The following is a 20,436-nucleotide window of genomic DNA, read 5'->3' as shown; positions in this document are numbered from 1 at the left end:
AAGGTCTGGTTGCATTGTATCAGGTTATACTGTCCGCAGGTAGAAGGTACGTTTTTTTCCTGAGACCCCTGTGAGTTGAAAAAAGGGTCTTGGAAGCCTTCATTGAGTACTTCGGGAGCTCATGACTATTATTGCAACAGAATGTGACTTATTGACTTTCTTACAAGAATGACTCTGGTCGGTTTACTTTGAATCAATTTCCGTGTCTGTTTTTGTAGCAGACCGGGAGCTGGTGACTGACATTAACACAGAATGTGACTTTTTGACTTTCTTACAAGCCCTCCAGCCGCTTCACTTTGAGTCAGCTTTTGAAATCACACCGCTCGCTTATTTCCGGACAGATCTAACACCTGTACTCTGGTTTGTACAGCCAGCATAAATGAATGAACAGGAATGAAAATGTGCTCCATACCACCCGTCCGTGGCAGGTGTGGTGAACGTGCTAACTTGTTTTGTGTGTGTCTGGTCTCCATAAAATGTTATTCCCAAATATCTGACAACTTTCAGACTGGGGGAATTTAGCACTCTATGCTACCCATTCATGGGATTTGCTAAGCATTTAATGAGCCAATAGCAGAGATGCATGTAGTGATCCCCTCAGTGCTAAATAATTTGTGCCATCCAATAGTGTATAATTGAAATGTGATCTTGTGGGCAAGTCAGGCGCCGTATAGTGGATATTGTGCATGGTCCATGTATAGTTAGTTGCATGGCACAAATGACATTGATGGATTAATAAACATACAACTAAGTGCTTATCAGCTCAACACTACAAACCCATTACGTACTGAGTGCTTCATTTGATATTATAGACAATATGAGTCAAATTCCTGTCTGTAGGACATCACGCAGTACAAATGGTGAAAAAAAATAGCAGAAACATTATCCTGGAGCCGAGCATATATGTTAGCTTGATCTTGCCATGCTTGATCCAGAAACACATGGACACCAGCTATCATAGCAGGGTGTGCAGGACAGACTTTATCCTGGGCAAACATGGTAGTCTTGTTCCATCATCCTGGGCGTACATGGTAGGCTCGTGTTAAATCAAGCTTTACATGGCAGCCCTGTTCCTGATCCAGAATAGCAACTTTGCCCCAGGATCATCAGCACACATGACAACCTTGTTTTGAAATAGGGCATACAAGATAGCCTGATGAAATATGGCAGCCCTCTCCCATGATCACTGATGCTGCCTTCATCAGCACACGGCATCCTATACAGGAGGGTAGATGCATTGCTTAGTTCATCAACACACTGCATCATACAGAGAAGGGGAGATGCAACTTTCATCAACACACTGCATCCCACTGTGGAGAGGGAGACACTGCATCGCACAGAGAAGACTCGCAGCATTCATCAACACACTGCATCCCACTGACGAGGGGAGATTCAGCCATCATCAACACACTACACCCCAAAGAGGAGGTGAGATGCTGCCTTTATCATCACATTTCACCCACAGAGAAGGGGAGATGCAGCCTTCATTACCACACTGCATCTCACAGAGAAGGGGAGATGCAGCCTTCACAACACACTGCATGCCACAGAGCAGGAGAGATACAGCCTTCATCAACACACTGCATTCCACTGAGGAAGAGAGCACACTGTATCCCACAGAGAAGGATAGTCGCAGCCTTCATCAACACACTGCATCCCACTGATGAGGGGTGGTGCAGGCTTCATTAACACACTTCATCCCACTGACGAGGGGAGATTCAGCGATCATCAACACACTACATCCCACAGAGGAGGTGAGATGCTGCCTTTATCATCACATTTCATCCCACAGAGAAGGGGAGATGCAGCCTTCATGACCACACTGCATCTCACAGAGAAGGGGAGATGCAGCCTTCACAACACACTGCATGCCACAGAGGAAGACAGCACACTGTATCCCACAGAGAAGGCGAGGCACAGCCCTCAACACACTGCATCCCACTTAGGACGGGAGCACACTGTATCCCACAAAGAAGGAGGGACCCAGCCCTCATCAATACACTGCATCCCACTGAGGAAGAGAGCACACTGTATCCCACAGAGAAGGAGAGGTACAGCCCTCAACACACTCCACCCCCCTGAGGAGAGAGGCACACTGTATCCCACAGAGAAGGAGGGACACAACCCTCATCAACACACTCCATCCCATTGAGGAGGGGAGATTCAGCCATCATAAACAGGCTACATCACACTGAGGAGGTGAGATGCTGCCTTTATCGACACGCTGAATCCCACAGAGGAGAGGAAATGCAGCCTCCACAACACACTGCATGCCACAGAGGAGGAGAGATGCAGCCTTCATCATCACACTGCATGCCACTGAAGAGGGGAGACGCAGCCACCATCATCTCATCTCATTCTACAGAGGAGTGGAGATGCTGCTTTCATCAACTAACTGCATCCCACAGAGCAGGGGAGGGGCTACCTTTGTGCTGTGAGAAAAGTTTTAAATAATTAAAAAGTATTGCTGCCGGAGGAAGTGGGTTTGCGTGAGAGGTCGAAGGTAACAGATGTACGCTCTTTGATGTTGGATTTAATTTGTTGAGGTTTGGCAACGTTCCAAGTCACCTATGACGATTTGAACACCCAGGGGTTGTGCAGTCATAAACACCTAAAGCAGATATACAGATAATGTGAAATTTTTAAAAAAAGTTTAAAAAGTTTTACTTTGAAATCATGTTAAGTCTTTATTCTTGATAACGCTTGGCATTAGGCTAAACCTAGTGTTAGGCTCAGTGTGACAATTACGTTTATGCGTAGAGTCTGCCTTAGGCTTAGGTGTAAGTTCAGGGTTTTGGGTTGATATTAGCCACAGAGTCGAAACACAAGGCTGGGGTTTATCATAAGGGCGCCATTGGGCTCGGTTTCAGGGCCAGGGCGAGGTTTAACATTAAGGTTGGGTCAGGGAATAAGATCAATGTGAGGCTTTTGATCATTAGCTCACTCCTTTTCAAATGAGCAAAACACACACAGCAGCAGGACACCCTGCACCTTCAAAGCTTCAGCAGTACGCCTGCAGCACACCCTGCTCCTTCAGAGCTCCAGCAATACACCTGCAGCACTCCCTGCACCTTCAGAGCTTCAGCAGTACACCTGCACAACTCCCTGCACCTTCAGAGCTTCAGCAGTACACCTGCACAACTCCCTGCACCTTCAGAGCTTCAGCAGTACACCTGCAGCACTCCCTGCACCTTCAGAGCTTCAGAAGTACACCTGCAGCACTCCCTGCACCTTCAGAGCTCCAGTAGTACACCTGCAGCACATCCTGCCCCTGCAGAGCTTCAGCAGTACACCTGCACAACTCCCTGCACCTGCAGAGCTTCAGCAGTACACCTGCAGCACACCCTGCACCTTCAAAGCTTCAGCAGTACACCTGCAGCACATCCTGCACCTGCAGAGGGTCAGCAGTACACCTGCAGCACACCTTACTCCTTCAGAGCTTCAGCAGTACACCTGCAGCACATCCTGCACCTTCAGAGCTTCAGCAGTACACCTGCAGCACATCCTGCACCTGCAGAGGTTCAACAGTACACCTGCAGCACATCCTGCACCTTCAGAGCTTCAGTAGTACACCTGCAGCACACCGTACTCCTTCAGAGTTTCAGCAGTACACCTGCAGCACACCCTGCTCCTTCAGAGCTTCAGTAGTACACCTGCAGCACACCTTACTCCTTCAGAGCTTCAGCAGTACACCTGCAGCACACCCTGCACCTTCAGAGCTCCAGTAGTACACCTGCAGCACTCTCTGCACCTTCAGAGTTCACCTGCAGCACATCCTGCAATTTTAGAACTTCAGTAGTACCACTGGAGCACAACCTGCACCTTTAGAGCACCAGTAGTACCACTGGAGTACACCTTGTACCTTAAGAGGTTCAGCAGCAGCACTGGAGTTCACCCTGTACCTTAAGAGGTTCAGCAGTACCACTGGAGTTCACCCTGTACCTTTAGAGCATCAGTAGTACCACCGGAGCACACCCTGCGCCTTTAGAGCACCAGTAGTACCACTGGAGCACACCCTGCACATTTAGAGAGCAAGTAGTACCACTGGAGCACACCCTGCACCTTTAGAGAACCAGTAGTACCACTGGAGCACACCCTGCACCTTAAGAGGTTCAGTAGTACCACTGGAGTTCACCCTGTACCTTAAGAGGTTCAGCAGTACCACTGGAGTTCACCCTGCACCTTAAGGGGTTCAGCAGTACCACTGGAGCACGCCCTGCACCTTAAGAGGTTCAGTAGTACCACTGGAGTTCACCCTGCACCTTAAGAGGTTCAGCAGTAGCACTGGAGCACACCCTGCACCTTAAGAGGTTCAGTAGTACCACTGGAGTTCACCCTGTACCTTAAGAGGTTCAGCAGTAGCACTGGAGCACACCCTGCACCTTAAGAGGTTCAGCAGTACCACTGGAGTTCACCCTGCACCTTAAGGGGTTCAGCAGTAGCACTGGAGCACGCCCGTGCAGTCATAGTGTCAGCAGCACAGCATATCAGTTTAGAACAATATGTGGATGTGCGGGTGCTAATTAAACACACTGGGACTGATTCACAAAATCATTTATCAGTATAAGAAGCATTGTTAAAGGAGTACCTTTTCACACCCTCTCCCATGCTTTGAGGACTCATCCCAAAGCATGCAACTCGCTAGTAATTAAATTGGAAAGAGGGCTCAGTTCTTTCTGTTTATATTAATTGTATATGATTATTACTGGAATATTGACATTTTATTTCCAAGTTATATTTTTGGAACCAATCATAAAAGCATGTGAGTGTAAGAAAAAGAACACTCTTTTCCATTCCTCTGTGATTCGGCCGCCTTCCTTTGAGAGGGGACCTTGAGGCCTGCCTTCTTGGGATGTTTCACTTTCATGCCCAAGATTCTCTGTGTTCCTCAAGAGGCATTCAGGACAAACTAAGTGCCTAATTTACAGTTTGGCGGTGACAGAGTATTCCTCGCCAAACTCTAAACCTGGCATTGAGCTCAGTGGTTAGTTGGAAGTCATAATACCCAAAACTGCAAAGCAATAAAGTTCCCTGCGAGGACTCTAAAGGATTAACTGCCAGATGTTCAAAGCGCTGTTCGTAAAATACTGGTCAGAATTTGCAACCAGTATTTATGATGTGGTGCTTTCCTAACTGACCTATGTGCTACTAGGTTGGTTTAGAAAATACTGAATCATAGTGTGTTTCAATTCAACCTGCCTCATGAATATTAACGAGATATGTTACAAATTGCAACCCACTACGACTCACAGCGATGATAGGGAGGGTGGAATAAATTGTTTTTAAATGCAGCCCATTTTCCTTAAAGGAAATGGAACTTCGTTTACATTTTTTTTTTCCTTTTTTTTTTTTTTGGTACTTTTTTGTATATTCAAAAAGGTGAAACCCCTTCCCTTTTGCAAATGCAACCCAATTTGGGGGTCAGTAAAATATGTTTTGCAGCTGGATTTCAGTCACAAAACATTGATACATATGATACTGATTTGGTATTTGGAAGGGATGCATACAACAAGCCATCTCCAGATACTGAAACAGTATCCTTTACTAAACACTTTTAGAATCTCGAATCTGTATCCCTAAATGTGTGTAGTACATTGGTAAAAAGGGTTTTGCATGCACAAAACTTCTGATTTTCTGAATTGGAGGATTTGCAACTTTGCACATGTGGCCCTTAGTGCCTGTGTGAAACTTGTGGTGCTGAAAGGACAGCTCCCAGGTTTCATAAGTGCATGGACGAGACCTTTCACAGCCGGGGTCAGCTCTTCTCAGCCGCTACAGCACCGCGACCAGCCCGCAGTCTTGGAAACCTATAGATAAACCCACACTAGTGTGTGACTCTGTGCACCCATTAATGGGTGGCACGGCTGCAGCAGAGTTTAGTTGGCACTGTATTTACAACCACATCACTGGCAGATCAAAAGAGAGCCTTTTAGCATACTGTGGCTTCAGAGCATGAAAAGTGCACCTGCAGCACACATTGTGCCCTCAGAGCTTCATCCTGCAGCACACCCTGCACTCAGCAATACACCAGCAGCGACTTGCCCTATGCTTTCAGCAATACAGCAGCTGCACACCCTGCGCTGTCAGAGCTTCAGCAATACACCTGCAGCTCCACTGCACCTTCAGAGCTTCAGTAGTGCACCTGCAGCAACACTGCACCAACTTCAGAAATACACCTGCAGCAGACCCTGCGCTCAGCAATCCCGCAGCCACACACCCAGCTCTGTCAGAGCTTCAGCAATACTACCGCAGGAGCACCTCCTGCAGCTTCAGCAATACACCTGCAGCACCACTGCACCTTCAGAGTTTCAGCAGTGCACCTGCAGCAACACTGCAACAACTTCAGAAATACACCTGCAGCACACCCTGCGCTCAGCAATACTGCAGCCGCACAACCTGCACTGTCAGAGCTTCAGCAATACTAATGCAGGAGCACATCCTGCAGCTTCAGAGCTTCAGCAGTACACCTCCAGCATCACTGCACCTTCAGAGCTTAAGTAGTGCACCTGCAGCAACACTGCACCAGCTTCAGAAATACACCTGCAGCACACCCTGCGCTTCAGTAATACCGCAGCTGCACCCCCTGCGCTGTCAGAGCTTCAGCAAAACTACAGCAGGAGCACATCCTGCAGCTTCAGAGAGTGAACAATACACCAACAGCCCCCAAGTGCCTTCAGAGGTGCACCCTGTACTTCCTGGAGTACACCCTGCAGGTTCAGAGATTCTGCAGTACTTCTGTAGCGCACGTTGAGGCTTCGGCGACTCTGCAATGCATGTGCACTACGCCCTGCACCTTTAGAGCTGCAGCACTACACCCACAGCAGCACACCGTGCACCTCCAGAGCTTCAGGGGTACACTGGCAACCCCACAGCATCTTCAGAGCTTCAGAACTACACCTGCAACACCACTGCACCAACTTCAGCAGTACACCTGCAGCACCACTGCACCTTCAGAGCTTCAGCAGGACACCTGTAGTGCCACAGCACCTTCAGTGCTCAGTAGTACACCTGCAGCACCATTGAAACTTCAGGTCTTCAGCAATACACCTGCAACACCCCTGCACCATCTTCAGCACACCTGAAATACACCTGCAGCACACCTTGAGTCTTCAGAGCTTCAGCAGTACACCTGCAGCACACCCTGCACCTTCAGAGCTTCAGCAGTACACCTTCAGCAACACTGCACCTTCGGAGCTTCAGCAGGACACCTGCAGCACCACGGCACCTTCAGGTCTTCAGGAGTGCACCTGCAGCAACACTGCATCCTCAGAGCTTCAGTAGTACACCTTCAGCATCACTGTACCGACCTCAGCAGTACACCTGCAACACCGCTGCACCTTCAGCACCACAGCAGTACACCTGCAGCACCACTGCACCCTGAGATCTTTAGCAACACACCTGCAGCAACAATGCACCTTTAGAGCTGCAGCTGTACACCTGGAGCACCATTGCACCTTTAGTTCTTCAGCACAACACCTACAGCAACACTGCACCTCCAGGTCTTTAGCAGTACACCTCCAGCAACACTGCACATTTAGGTCTTTAGCAGTACACCTGCAGCAACCCTGCACCTTCAGGTCATTAGCAGTACACCTGCGGCATCACTGCACCTTCAGGTCGTCAGCAGTACACCTGCCGCAACCCTGCACCTTCAGGTCATTAGCAGTACGCCTGCGGCATCACTGCACATTCAGGTCTTCAGCAGTACACCTGCAGCAACCCTGTACCTTCAGGTCATTAGCAGTACACCTGCAGCAACTCTGCACCTTCAGGTCATTAGCAGTACACCTGCAGCAACTCTGCACCTTCAGGTCATTAGCAGTACACCTGCATCACTGCACCTTCAGGTCTTCAGAAGTACACGGGTAGCACCACCACGTTCTGAGCTTCAGCAGTACACCTGCAGCACCCAGTGCCTTTTGAACCTTAGTACGACACCCGCAGCAGCACACCTTGAGATTCAGCAGTGCTCCTGTAGCATAGCCTACGTCTTCGTGGCTTCATTAATACTCCTGCACCTCTCCCTGCGGCTTCCGGGACTGCGAGATCGCGGTCTCTGCTCTGGAATTAAACACCTCAAACACCCCTCACTCGTATCTCTCGCTTACAAACGTCTCGCGCCAAATCACTCGATGCCTCTCCCCCCTCTCCCTCCAGCGCGCACAGTGATGGGCGGAGCACCTGCTCCAGGCTAGCCTTGGGGTCTCTCTTCCAGGCAGACATAGGCGTGAGTGTCTCTGCAGACAGGCCGCCCCCAGGGTATCCAGGTGAGATAAAGAGCTTTGCCTTTGGAATGTAAAGGGGAGATGGTGAGGGCCGGGAGGAGGGGAGAGGGGCGGAAGCGCATCCTGAACATCAAACAGCAGTGGCTCTATGTTAGCACATAGAACTCCAGCTGCAGCCCCTGAGAGCTGCGATCTACCACAGGACAGGGGCGAGCGGAGGGACGTGTGTCAACTCTGTGCTGAGAATGGACCTCGACATGGTAACACCGCGTGTGCGGTGCGCTGGCTCCTCGTACGCATAGGTGCCAGCCACATAGAGCGCGCGCGTGGAGTACAGTGACCACGTTATATGCACGTCTCGCTGTGAGAAGAGGACCGTGTGGCGTGCTGTGTGTGCATGTGTTGCTCGGATCGCTGCGTGCACTCGTTGTGCGGGAGTATTTAAACGCCCATGTGTATACTCGCAAATGTGACTGTGTACTTTACTACACTGTATTTGAGCACACGTAATAGACGTGTAACATGGAACCCCGAGGCCCTGCAGTGCAGAGAGCTGCACTCTGTCCAGGGTCGGTGTACAGCCAAGGCGGCCAATCTGCGTGAAATCTGAAGACCCCCAACACAGTTTGAAGGGGTGCCACATACGTTTGCAATACACGATTCAGTGTTACTTCCTAGGTCAGTGTACGTGGAAGTGGCCTTTACGTGTTTGCACACCTGATTCTCGCGTCAGTTTACTTTCAATCTGTGACTTCATATAGCTGTGGCCTTTGGTGTACTGTGATCATGCTTCCACACATGGCCATGCAGTTTATAGCAAGATCGAGTGTGTTTGATCCTGTGAGTGTACAGCTTCCGGCACCCCGACTCTGTTTACTTGTTAGAATGCAATTTAATGTATTCCCTAAGTGTGTATCTTTATTACAGTGTATTGAACACTGCATGTTTCAGGACATGCCACTGAGCTGCTCAAAGTGCTTTCTAGTTGAGTTTACAACTAGAAAAGTACCCTTAGCTGCAGACTGAGTAGGTTTATATAATTTAGCCTGTGCTCTAAGGCCATCAATTAAGATTCCGAGGGAATTGAAAATCCGTCAGTTTCTAGAGGAAAATGCCAATATGGAATTGTTCCCATCAGCATGATTTCGTCCACCATAGGGGTATATTGTAGACGAAATTCACGTGGGTGATTCTACTCCGGATTTGCTCCAGAAATGAAAGGAATTTCAGTTTCATGAAAATAAAAATAAGGCCCCAAGTTTGGTTGCACTTTCATTTAAGGCTTTTTTTAACCGCTTTTTGGGTCCATGTACTAGTTTAGGGCGAGATAGGAGCCTTTAATGGCTAACTTAGGGAGCTGTTGTCAGCCCCTCCCCCCCCATTCAAGGAAGACAGGGCCTAATGTGCTTCAACCATGTTTTTTTCATGGGGTCTCTCTATTATGACTCTGCAAAGTGGGCCAAGGGCAACTCTTTAGACACTTGACTCTCAGGGGAACAAGTCCGAGTAATCACAGGCTTTTCATGGAGGCAGTGGTGTGGGAGGCAAGAGCTCAGAACTCAACAGTCAAACAACAGACATTATAACGTTAAGTCCAGCCCAGTGCTCATCTTTTTGAAGAAAGTACTTTTAATGTATGGGAAGAACTATATACTAAACAATCCAATTTGTTATGTCATACAAAGTTGTCATTAGTTCACCTTCCTTCTCTGGTGACTGTCTTCCCTTCTGCTAGGTCGAGCTTCATCACTCATTTCACTATATTAGGACATATGGAAATTTTAGGCTCAGGGTTCAATCAACCAAAAGTTCTCATGAGTTAAGTGTGAAACTCAGTTCAATGTTCATAATGTCTTTGGGACCAAAAAGTTACAGGTGGGAACACAGATTTGCCTGCACGTCCAAGTCTTCCCTTCTTTCTCAGGTTCAGCTAAGCCTATGGTTGCCTGTTGGTAACTGTGTAATAGCCATTGGTGGCAGTCCACCTCACAAGGTGGACTCCTTCTTTGTAGATGACCACAGAGACTGTTGCAGCATGATGATCTTCCTAGTAGTGGCTCTGGTAGAAGGCTTATGCGGTGACATTAGTCTTCGATGTTGGCAGTCTCCATGGTTAGCTGCTGCAGAATGGCACTTCGCTTTCCAAAATTTGTGGCCTCCAGGCCAGGTCTTCTTTGTGGTGTCTGGTGCTGTTGCAACCTCATCACCGGTTTGAGGCTTCACACTTCAGCAATGATTCAATCCCCTTCTCTTCTGAAGTGGCAACACCATTTGCTCAGCCCATGACAGGGTGCTGGACAACACAATATGGCATACTCTTAATTAGAAGCTCCTGAGATTTGCACAGAGGTTCCTGGGGGACTCTGCACTACCCTGATCACTCCTGAATCACTTACACAGGTTTGTCAGCTTCTCCTGAGTCCTCACTCGAGGAGAAACATTGTTTCTCTTCTCCTGGACAGCTCTTCCTTCTGCAGGGCCAGGCACGCGCCTTCCCACGCTCAGCAGGCAGCCAGGATTCTAAGCCCTTCAGGCAGATCCTCATCTCTTCCAGCTGAGTATGTTGACTTCAGGTGACACAATCTGACCTTTGGGAGACGCACTGTCAGAGAGACCCCAGGTCTGGTTTCACAGCAGTCCTTCGAGTATTCTGCAGAGCACACCTTAATTCTTTTAACGACCTCCCTCACTTTTGGTGGGCTCAGACGTGATCAGGAGTATGCTGCTGGATGTTTAGATTTAGGCCCTCGTTACCAGTTTGGCAGGTGGGGGAAGCCGCCTGCCAAACTTGTACCGCCACCTGACAGCCCAGAACACCGCCGGCCCTATTACAAGTTTACTGCAGAATAGGGCCGGCGGGTGGAAACAGTGTTTCCGCCCACCAGCCCTACATCAAACAGAGCCTTAACATTGATGTTGACTCGTAATCGAGCTGGTGGCAATGTGGCAGGTGCAGTAGCACCTGTCCCGCTTTCCAATGCCCGTAATTCGGGCAGTGGAAAGCGCAACAGGGCTGGCCTTGGTGGCCCCTGCAATGCCTATGCCAAGTGCATGGGCAGTGCAGGGGCCCCCATAAGGCCCCCGGCACCCCCTTCCTTCAGGCTTTGCATGGCAGGGCTACCGTCATGCAAACGCTGGCAGAAAGGGGACTTGTAATCCCCAGGGCAGCTCTGCAAGCAGTGCTGCCCTGGCAGATTGAGACCGCCGATACTGCCAGGCTGTTCATGAGTATGGCAGTTATTGTACTTACTAGTGTGTTTGCTAATGTGAGGTTGTTAAGTAGTATGCTCTGAGTGTCTGTATTTGTTGACGTACATTGCAAAACATCTCTAAAAGGCTCACATTATTTTCCTTCTGGTGGTATCCTTTCACAACATGGGCAGTGGCTGCCATGCTGTGGAAGAAGGTGCACTGTACACTGTTGGCTTTATGTGTGCTCAGGCGAGGGGTTAATTTGTAATAAAAAAACATGCTATTGCCCAAAGCCCTCCTCTTAAACACAGGGCTGCTGCAATTTAATGCGTGAGCACAGAATACTGAGGCAGCGTAATTCTGAATCCATCTCAGGCCTCTTCAATCCGTATACGGGCACTCTTTGCCCCTTCAGCTCACTCCTGCAGCTCTCTGCTTTCTCCATTTGTGAAGGTTTTTTTTCTCTTCCTCTGTCTTTCCCATATGTGTCTTTTGCTCGCTGTAAATGCTTGAGGCAGAAAAATAAGTGCAGGCCCTCAAAAATAAGTGCCAGTGCCCTGCACCGGAAACTACTGGTTCAAATTAAGCACTGGCTCAGGCTCAGTAAATGTGTACATACGCATGGGGGTAGGGGCTCATGCATGGCATATATATGGGCTTTAATGTGTAATGTTCTGAGAATGTAGTGTACGGCACGGTAGTAAAAAGTCTGTACAAAAACACCGCACTCACATTTTTGCAAGGGTCGTACTTCCAGTGAGTGCTGTGGAAAGCTGCTATGTATTTGCTGCTTGCATGTTCGCAAGGTTTAAAGTGAGCCTTTTGTTAACAGGAGCAGGCACTGTTTCAACCGTCCCACTAAATTAATTTGACATGATTCTAAGCAATGGCTACGATTAGGGACGTCGTTGAACAAGGTGGTAATGACTGTGGCAGTATTGACATTATCAGTAGTCAGTAACATACTATTTCCAGGATGAGGTAAAAATGGGGAATAACCAAGGCTACAATTGTTACGTTTAGTAATTTATGCATCCTGACGCTGGCACTATGTAGCTGCTGGAAACATTTGTGGCAAGTACCAGGAGGCACGGCGGTATTCCTCGTCCACCTTGTGTTAATTAGCACACATCTGTGAATGCCAGAAAGCAGGGGCATGTCTGGTAATCCTGCTTCTGGGCACCATCTCTGCTGTGTTTCCATTCTGCCAATATGTAAATAATTCGGGTCTTATTCCGACAGATGGAGAACTGAGCTGTTTGCTCCCTGCTAGCCAGGCTTGAACAGCCCTGTCTGTTGCCTAATGATGCTCAAAGTAGTGAGCTTTGCGTTTAGCCTTCTCTAAGTGGCATTTCCTAGCCAGCGAATATGGACCCGAACTTGGCTCTTGGCTTTGGATCTTTAATCCGGGAGCAAAATTGTAGTTTCTCAATCAAATGCACCATGTAAGCATAAACATGGAGAAGAGAAGTATTGCTCTTTGGAAAATAGATAATAATACACTGTCCCTTTTCATCGCTGCCTCAGTATCAACGAACGAGATGGCTGGTGGACATTTATGGTCATAATAAACCCAGGGACTGGACATGGTCTGTGGAAGCTTTGTTACTACTTCTCCCTGACATGTTTGATAAAAGGAATCTAAAACCTATCCCAGCAAATCCAGTTTAAAAATCAGCGATGGGCACATGGCACCCCAATCTGGTGATGCCCTTAGGCCGTTTAGCAGCACCTATAGCCAATCATTTCGGTGTTTTTAGATTTCCACTAGTTACTGAAGGAACCAAGGACCAGCCTAGGCAGCAAAAGGTGTGCCACCCATGAAATGCTTTGGGTTTCCAGCGCCCAGATGATTGTGATACATTCCTGTTCAGCAATCTCCAATCCTTCTCTTGTTGGCTCCATGCAGGCAAAAGCTATTGGTTGGACCTCTTTCACACATATTAATAAAACACACCCCGTCCCACAAGGTGATGCACTAGTATGGACAATGAGTTGTTCCTCCCAGTTGATTAAGAATGCTGTACAATCACACATGCTGCCCTGTGCCTACATACGTACAGACACATACATCCTACACAATTCTCCTACCTGTTGCTCTTTTCCAAGATAGCCAAATTCCTGGATGTATTTTCTTATTTGTGATCCTAATTGCACTTGTCTTTTCTCTCCACCCCGTCTCCCCCCCCCCCCGCTCCAGTGCGCCATAGCATCACCTGCAACAGAACGCTATGAGAAGTGAGGTCAAGGCTTGGCTAGCTGAGTGACAGGGACAAAGTCAAAAGGTGAGTTTCTTATTGAAGTTGGCGATTTATACAAATACTTGTGTTGTTTGTCTGGTGATTTGATTGGTGCGGAGTACAACCGAGCTCATGCATGCAGTGTGAGTCCCTTTGATTTTAGTGTTTGTGACAAGAGCAGCGAGGTATGCAACACGAATTCTAAATATTCATTTAAACTAATCTGTGAGACGTGGGAAAGGCTCAGGTCTCCAGTTCTGACTCACCAGGACCTTAAAGAAGTTAGGCATCCAAGGTGAATTTACACGAGATACTTTGACTTTTTGGTCAGAAGAGGACATGCCTAGTGACAAATATGGAGATTTTATGGCAGCAGTCACCTGTCAGAGGGTGTTGTGGTGTGATACAGTCAGTCACAAGCCAGGCTTTGGGACATAGTAAGCCTTTTTTGAGCTTCTGTCTCTGAAAGGTAAGAGTGAAGAAAATCTCATAGTAATGGTACCCAGAGCACTTCATAACAGATCGGGTTCTCTATTCAGTGCTTAATTTGTAAAAAAAGAGTGCTGGTGCCTAAAGTTCTGCTCAGCAGTGGGGGTGAGTGTAATTTGTGTAATTCATTGCAGCTTAATCATGTGGAACTACCTAAAAATAGTGCCAGATAACACTTGAATTAGGGAACAAGAGTAATTCTGTATTTAGTGCTATTTCTTGGCACATAAATGCCTCCTCACTTCCAAAATGGATACAAGAATACATTTTGTGCTAAGAAATAGCACTAAATTCAACAGAACACTAACAGCAGGCATGAGCAGCTAATTGCACTCACTAAGTGTGTTCTCGCATTAGGATTTGTTCCCCCAAAATTACTCTTAATTACGTGAGGAGGAGGAGCCACCTAATTAGCAGTACTTCTGTGTCATAGAGTAGTGCAGAATTACCAAAATTGCTTCAAATCCTCAGGTGTAATTGAAATTCTGTCCATCCTTACTCAGAAGCCTGCGGCTGATCCAGTTAGACATGGACGCGCCAGATATCAAGGCTTGTAGTCTTAAAGCCTCCTCGTGCCTCTTTTATCCACTGCCAGACACTCTCAGCCTCTTTATCTCACTCTTGCAGGTTCCTGTTTTCTCCCTTTGTGACAGTTTTGTGATTTTCACTTCCTCCGTCATTCCAATGGGTGTGTTTTTTCCTCTCTTGTCCTGTGTAACTATCTTATGCAGAAAAATAAGCGTCGGTCCCCAAAAATAAGTGACGGTGGCTCCCACCAGCTCTAATGAAGCACTTTCTATTATGCTTGTATAGTCAAAAACCTAAAGCTCCAGGTAGCAGCAGTTCCACATAGATTTTTTTTTAGTTACCGGTAAGATGGCTCATTATTTTTAACACTCACCACTAAGAAAAGTGATAATGTCCAGGCCATGATTGGAATCTCAGCAAGACTGGCTCAGATTTCCGTCATTCAGAATCGGTAAAATAAGTGCCAATAGAATGAATGATGCTACCTCCTTTTATTTGTAGATTATTTTAAAGGCAGGAGAGTGGTATGAGGCACAGTATAAAACAATGTGTTGTGATGACCTCCACAGGGCTGCATTGAGGTCCCATGCCAGTGTCCTAATCCACAGCACCATTATTCACAAGCATTTTGCGACTGACAAGAGGAACCATTGAGCTCTGCACAGCCTCTGACCACAACAGCAAAACCACAGAGGAAGAAAAGTCCAAGTGGAGGGTAGCATAGGACCTCCTTTGGCTCCCAACCTCCTAGGGGCTCCAAACAGTAGGCTGGCCAAGGTTCAAGACACTAATTGGACCTGGAAAAAACTAACTTTGATGGAAAATAGAGTCTGTATTGTTGTCTGAGGCGACTGTCCCTGGACAGGGTGTACAATTTCTTGCAGAAGCTGAAAGTACTGGACAATCCTACTGCAACTGTTAGAAGGCAAATATAGGCAAGGCCGGGCTGGCCGTTTATCTCATAGGCCATTTCCACTGGGGTTGGTGCCTTTGGAGGCAACATATACAAATTCAAGATAACATGAAAAGTGATCTTGTTTTTGCAGCTGCCATGCTCAAAGCAAAAGTCCTTTGGATGAGACAATGGGGAGGTAGACTGCGAGCACACAGGAGGTATATATGTTTCATTCTCCAGGCCGTCCCTTAGAGTCCTGGTATTGCCAGCTTCAGGACGAAGGACAGCTCCCTGGTGCTTAAACCAACATAGCTTGAGTTCAGGTTTTCAGGCCTTTTGGAGCATAACGCTGAAGGCTTTCTGAGCGCTAGCCCTGGAACTGAAGAAAATACACTTAAGCACTACTACTACCAAATCCCGTCTGAAAGTTCACAAAATGTTACCCAGTCGTTAGAGAAAATTAACATTTAGACACAAATACCTATGAATCACAACTATCATATAAATATTTTATTCCTTTATAACATTTTAGCCTTGAGACTTTTTTGTTTCACTGTTGTGCTTCACTTTAACTTTTATGTATAAAAAATACATGTTTTTTAACCAGTGCCCCCTGAGTGAAAAATCACTTTTACTAATTAGGTTATAATGTGACTGGTACCAATCTTTACACATCCAATGAGACAGGCCTTCTGCGCTGGACCTGAAATGCCACCTGAGGGTCGGTGATGGAGCAGTGCCCTATCTGTCCTTTGCAGTCCTAGGATTCAGTGGCCTATTTAGGAAAAGCATATATTATCACATGGGCAACATCTGAGGTTCACATTACACCCAGTGTGGCGATCACACTTCACTGTGACCGAGTGCTTCTGACCCTTTGGGATCTAACTCTTCGCGCCTGATCAGTCTGTGGCTGTGTGGTTAGCGTGTCCCCGTCCGATCAGTATGCCTGCCTGTGGTGCTCTTGTTCCAGTGTGTTCATGTGCATTCAAAGACCCCCTTGATGTCAGCCTGCCACTGTCTGGCCACTATAAGGCTGCAGTGTCATCCTTCGGTCCTGTGTGTCACTGTGTAATCATTATACACCATCAACACCGGATTTACCCTAAGTAATCAGTCTGTCCCAATCCGGGCATCAGTCTATCCCTGTTTGATCAGTTTGCCCCTTGCAATAATCACTCCTTTAACCTCTATATGGTTATCCTATGCAGTGTGATCAAGGCTCCAGCTGTGTGACCGGTCCTCCCCTAACTGATTAACCTGTCCTGTTTGTAACTGTAGGTCAGGTGACCTCTCTGCAGTCTGTCTGCCCAGCAAATCATTCAGTCCCCAAGTGATCTGCCTGCCCATGTTATCCGTGTGTCCCCGTGCGATAACCAGCTTCTCTCTATCTTATCCGACTGTCCTTTTGAGATGGTGGGTTTTATAACCTTTCTATGATCTTTCCGCCTCCATGTAATCAGCTTGTCACATGCTACCAGTCTGCCCGTGTGTGATAACCAGCTTGTCCCTTTGTGACTCACTCGCCTGCCTCTATGCGATCAGCCTGTCCCTGTGTGATCAGCCTACCTCTGTGCTATCAGGGTGCAATCTGTGACTAGCATGCCCCTGTGTGATCAGCCTGTCCATGTGATATCAGTATGCCATCTGTGACTAGCCTGCCCCTGTGTTACCAGCCTGTCCCTGTGTGTTCAGCCTACCTCTGTGTGATCAGCCTGTCCATGTGATATCAGTATGCCATCTGTGACTAGCCTGCCCATGTGTTCCCAGCCTGTCCCTGTGGGATCAGCCTATCCATGTGATATCAATATGCCATCTGTGACTAGCCTGCCCCTGTGTTACCAGCCTGTCCCTGTGTGTTCAGCCTACCTCTGTGTGATCAGCCTGTCCATGTGATATCAGTATGCCATCTGTGACTAGCCTGCCCATGTGTTCCCAGCCTGTCCCTGTGGGATCAGCCTGTCCATGTGATATCAATATGCCATCTGTGACTAGCCTGCCCCTGTGTTACCAGCCTGTCCCTGTGTGCTCAGCCTACCTCTGTGTGATCAGCCTGTCCCTGTGTGATCAGAGCGCCCCGAGGGAAGGCAGATAGTGCCTGTGTGGCAGTCCTCCTGTCGCCCTGCAGCGGTCCTCTTTGCTCACCGAGTGTCTACTCTCCGATCTCCTCGTGCGCTCCACGCTAATGCATCTGCTGTGAATAATGCATGAGAGGGTCCCGGCTCCGGAGTGATACAGCGATGAGCCCACAGCAGCCGCGATGACGGAAGCACAGTGGCGTATGAAAGGCCCCCGCAGCCCCCAGGATGCGGAGGCCCCGAGCTCCAGGGGCTCCCAGCAGCACACAACACTGGGCATGGGCGTCAGGCCCCTGACTGAGTCCAGGAGGGAGGGAGCCCCTCCAGGTACTTTTCAGGGGGCCCCCTCAAGTTTCGTTACGCCATTGGGAAGCAGAAACGTGGACGGCCGTTTCTTGAGCCTTTCTCCGTTGTTAAGATACATTACTTTATGATCCTTGTACATAAAATACCATGCCCCCTTTACTTCAAACGACCTCACAGGTTCCTGCCGCCTTTCCTCATCTTGTTGAGAGACATTTGGGAATAACACGTCACATGGTATTGTTAGGTCTGCATAACAGACGTAGATGTAGATTTACCCAGGTAGTGGAAGTGACATCACTCGCACAATGACATCATTCGGTTGACCCCGTACCCCACCCTTCGCCCCTCACTTTAGCCTATTTGCTGCTGAAGGGCTAGGAGAAGGAGAAGAAGTTCAAACTGCCGAAAGTAAACCTGGCAGTTCAGTCCCTCTATATTTCTTTTTACCCCTAAGACTAGGGGCAGCAAGCACAGGGCGAGAGGTGGTAAAATACTCCCTCCCTAGCTCTTCAGCTGGTTCAGTCAGAACAAAGCAGTGGCAGAGAATAGGCCTTAAATCTGCACACCCAATGCTTCTTTTATGTCATTGGGCATACGGGGGACTGGGGAAATTGCTGACTTGGGCAAATTACCTAAAATCGTATAATCCTGGGCAAATACCATGAAATCAAACTTACAAGTATGTGTACTCTACTGCGATAAACAAACGTGCAATTGTGTAATACTTCTGTGCAAAACCAGCTATATAATTTACTGTCAAGCACATTGTCAAATTCATGTTGTCTCCTCCTTCCCATGACATCTTGGCTTCTGTAACTTGGTGTCACCTGGACTATACATACCACACTTTTATAAGTACACCGCATATTAGAGACACTGGGCCTGATTTACAAAGTTACGAGTGTGGAGCCTCCGCACTTGGGGCAGAATCTCCCAGGTTCAAGTACACAATAGGGTTTTAGGTACATTTTGGAAGTGATAGTGAGGGTGATAACTCCATTCCATTTAAACCAGTACCTTCAATCTATGGTGACAAGACTCCATCTCAATTGTAACAATTTACGTGCTTACTCTCCGTATTAAGAGAAAACGAATTTCATATCTAATTAATTGAAGCAGTCTGTCAATCACATATCAAAAGTTGGGAGGGGTTCAAATTAAAACATACAATGTTTGTTTTGTAAGTCTATAAGACCTTTCATGCAAATGCACTCTTCTTTAGTGAGTAGGATACCTTTCTAGCCATTTCAACTGTAAATAAGGCATCCTATTCCAGATGTTTAATTCATTTTGGACATTACCAAAATATGTGTGCAGGTCTCCAGGACCTTCAAAACCTCTAAAACAAAAATGTATCCTAGGCATTGTCTCCTACCGATTTTGACCGCAGAGTTAGAGAAGTGACGTATTACCATATAGAATATCATTGTCAACGTGAATCAGTATTTTCCCCAATTCCATTATATCTCAAGACTACCTCTCTGGAGGTGCATTACCTAAGTCACTTTCATATTTTTCTTTCAATTGTTTGAGTCAGTCAGGTGTTTTCTGTTTAAGGTAGAATACATTCTGCAGAATGGTTTTATCCAGGATCTGCACTATTGATCCTGTACAGTTGATCTCAGTAGCTGGGCATTTTTTAAAGACATTTGAATGTGTTCTTATAGACTGAAATGTATAGCTGAGTTTATTGAAAAGAAACTCTTGGTTCTCTGTAAACGTTTGTGACATAATTAGCTCCTCCAGATTATTTTTGCTAAATTGTATCTCCTCATCTCAGCATTTGCTGATAGTTCCGATTTTTTGTCCTTTTATTGAAGGCAAATAGTAACTTAGAAATCACTAATAAAGGAGGTTGCCCAAATTGATTGACCAATTTGATAAGCCACAATGGTGGAGAAGTGTGGCACAATGGTTAAAGTGGCAGACCCTGATGCAGCGATTTGGCCCAGGACCAGGGTTCAATTCCTGCCTCGGTGGGTCTTGGGCTCAATTCCCTTGGACCAGCCTCGCCTCAGTGCCTAATCTAATTAATGCGTCCCACTCTGTAACTCTGGGAAATAGCTTGCTTAATCTCCACAACGGCCCTGACAATGCTTGGATGCCTGGCTTCATCCTGGGGGTTGCCCAGGAGTGGGCGTCTTACAGGGAAAAACTAGGAGGGGTTCCACAGCAGTATGCTTTCAGCGCCTTGAGACCCTAACGGTTGAGTAGTGTGCTATACAAGTGCAAGGTTTACAGTTAAATAGTCTAATCAGATACAGCAATAAGTTGTGAACAGAACTGCAAAACATTGTCTGGTGACAAATGTAGTATGCTAGATAGATGCCAGCAGTTATAGTCTATCATGTCATCTATTAACAGGGATCCTGATTTAGAGTTTGGTGGATGGGTTACTCAATCAAAAACGTGATGCCCTGTCCACTGTACTACAAGTGCTATTGGATTTAACGCACTTGTACTATGGCAGGTGGGAGACGCTT

General features: G+C 47.3%; 1 protein-coding gene across 2 annotated transcripts in view; it reads left to right on the top strand.

Moving 5' to 3' along the window:
• CPLX2 (complexin 2) overlaps positions 1–20,436 on the top strand; it is a 597,501-nt gene that overhangs the window by 455,417 nt on the left and 121,648 nt on the right. For both annotated transcript variants that reach the window (XM_069244589.1, XM_069244588.1), the window contains one exon: positions 13,618–13,702. The gene's annotated coding sequence lies outside the window, so the exon portion shown is untranslated. The remainder of the gene's footprint in view (positions 1–13,617; positions 13,703–20,436) is intronic.

This window comes from Pleurodeles waltl, chromosome 7 (assembly GCF_031143425.1).
Source record: "Pleurodeles waltl isolate 20211129_DDA chromosome 7, aPleWal1.hap1.20221129, whole genome shotgun sequence".
Taxonomy (NCBI): domain Eukaryota; kingdom Metazoa; phylum Chordata; class Amphibia; order Caudata; family Salamandridae; genus Pleurodeles; species Pleurodeles waltl.
Note: the sequence above shows the minus strand (reverse complement) of the source record. Positions and strands in the feature narration are given on the sequence as shown.